At 33.5% G+C, this 2,447-nt stretch overlaps 1 long non-coding RNA gene across 1 annotated transcript; it reads left to right on the plus strand.

Moving 5' to 3' along the window:
- Nucleotides 1–282: 282 nt before the first annotated feature.
- Nucleotides 283–1,857, plus strand: LOC137248036 (uncharacterized). Its single transcript, XR_010952016.1, has 4 exons — nt 283–333; nt 394–550; nt 610–674; nt 750–1,857. It is a non-coding gene; the product is annotated as an uncharacterized lncRNA (long non-coding RNA).
- The last annotated feature ends 590 nt before the right edge of the window (nt 1,858–2,447 follow it).

Raw genomic sequence — 2,447 nt, forward strand, 5'->3', positions numbered from 1 at the left:
TATGGAAATCAATGTAATCGATTAATGGTGCCATCCCATAACGATAACGCCATAAACATACCATATCCAACCAATTGAATTTTGGTTTTCTGCCATATCCACAAACAGCTGATTGTTCATTCGCCTATGTTTTTTTCCATTTTGTGTATGTGTGTATAATTTTTTTGTTTGCCGATTTTTTCTTTTGGTAATTAAAAATTCTCTTGTTTCGTTTATTTGAAAGAAAAATAATTTCGTTTCCCATGCCTTTATGACAAGGTAAACCGGGATTTTAAGGACGCAAATAAAAAAGTGCCGCTTGGAAGGATATAGCAGAGAATTTAGGTGTGGATGGTAAGTAATAATGAATAATCTTATAATATGTGCGTACATAGGTATGATTATTCCCAACAGTGGCATTAGCAGTAAGGCGATAGGCGAATTTACGAGAGCGTTTTAGTAAAGAGATAAAGAGCAGTAAAAACACTCCTGGAAGTGACGCGTCTGATGGAAAGCAGTGGGTTTTCTTAGAGAGTATTCAGTTCCTAAGAGCCCACATTATACCCCGACCGTAAGTATAATGGAATTACTTAACATGTTTGATTATGAACAAATTTTCTATTACAACAGAATGCGGCATAGCTATCAAAATATAAACAGAAGTGTTGAAGAGGGCAAAAATACACCCACTGTTTGTGAGTCACGCCCTGCAACTCCCACTTTACCTGAACTGCTATCTATAAATACACAGTCTCTTCCTATTCCTACAGCGCGGCTGTCATCTGCTTTATCTCAGTCGTCTCCGATGCCACAACCGCAGTCTGAGCCATCAACATCTCGCGAACGAAAACGAACGGCAGCTTTGCGTGATGAATTGGACGCTGCCATAATGGAGACCGTCCAAACTTTTAGGGATGTATGTGAAGAAAAATCAGGCGGTGGTGATGCAACGGTGCACTGAGATAGTCATGCAAGCTCAGATTGAGGAGAACGACGAAGCAGAGATTGTGGAATACTTGTATGACAACCAGTAGGGTGATTGCCATTTTTGTAATTTTAAAACTAAAAGGGTGGCACTACAAATGGGTAATTGTTTACTTTCGATCACGATCACTAAAATACGTCCAAAAATGTCGGGAGGGATGTCAAAAGGCGGGCCTTGACCTCGGGATCAATACGAAGGCGAAAAAAAAATTTGCTTCTATCAAAAGGTGTCCAGAAACAAACAAATAACCCCCGGTTGAGCCAAAATCGGGAGCCTGATCCAACGCCGGGTACGTGATCTAAACAATTTCTGCATAATTGTGGTCTACAACAAAATCATCAAAAATACAGCCACATGAAAATTTGAAACCGGTTTTTAAAAATATCTATTGCCTGAAATAAACTTTTTAATTTTCGCTTTTGGATTATTTATACCGAGGTCAAAACCCGTCACCCGACACCTCTGCCAACATTTCTGGACGTGTTTTATCAGTTTGGAGCTAAAGTAAACAATTACCAAAAAAGGCAGGCATACAAATATATGTAAGTAAGAAGTTTTTGTATATCCACTTTTTATACATATTTGTATGTCTGCATCTTTACGCTTTTTAACGCCAGCCTTTCAATAGCAAAACCTATCTTTTTAGTTTATAAAGAAATAAGAAAGAAGAATACATCCCGTGACATATATTTAATATGTCAATTTGAATGCGACTGCAAATATGCCACGGGATGTTTAGTTGAGGTTCCTAATGAAAGTACAAACTGTATGTATAAATGGATGTACAGTTTTGTTCACAAAAGCAGTTACAAAAATTATTGCAACATTTTATCGGTTATTTGTTTCTTTAATTTAATTTTATTAATTTTAGAAAAAACTGGAATGTATTGTATAACGAAAACTATGTAAACCAATTCCAAAGACGTTTTTAAACAAATTAGAAAATTCCAGAAGTTTTTGTAAATCTTCATAAAAATTTCAAACTTTTTACTTGGATATTTTGGAAAATTTTTTAGTATGGAGTTTTGTAGGTTGATGAATTTTAGTCTAACAAAGTGCAATTTTGAAGTCTGCCGAAATTCCCATTGATTTTTGACATACTTCAAAACTGCACTTTGTTAGACTAAAATTTATAAACCTACTCAATACTCAAAATTTTTTTTTTTAATTCCAAATAAAAATTTTGAATTTTTTATGAAGATTTTCAAAAACTTAATGAATTTTCTAATTTGTTTGAAAACGTTTTTGAAATTGGTTTACATAGTTTTTGTTATACAATACATTCAAGTTTTTTCTAAAATTAATAAAATTAAATAAAAGAAACAAATAACTGATAAAATGTGGACATAATTTTCGTATGTAGATATATTTGAGATTCCTAAGAAAGTACAAAATGTAGATTGAAAATCGAGTTGTGATACATTAATTTCTTTATTTATTAATATATTATATGTTGTATTGCATATGTCATGAAAATTGACCT

Source organism: Eurosta solidaginis, chromosome 4 (genome assembly GCF_040869045.1).
Source record: "Eurosta solidaginis isolate ZX-2024a chromosome 4, ASM4086904v1, whole genome shotgun sequence".
NCBI classification, from domain to species: Eukaryota; Metazoa; Arthropoda; class Insecta; order Diptera; family Tephritidae; genus Eurosta; species Eurosta solidaginis.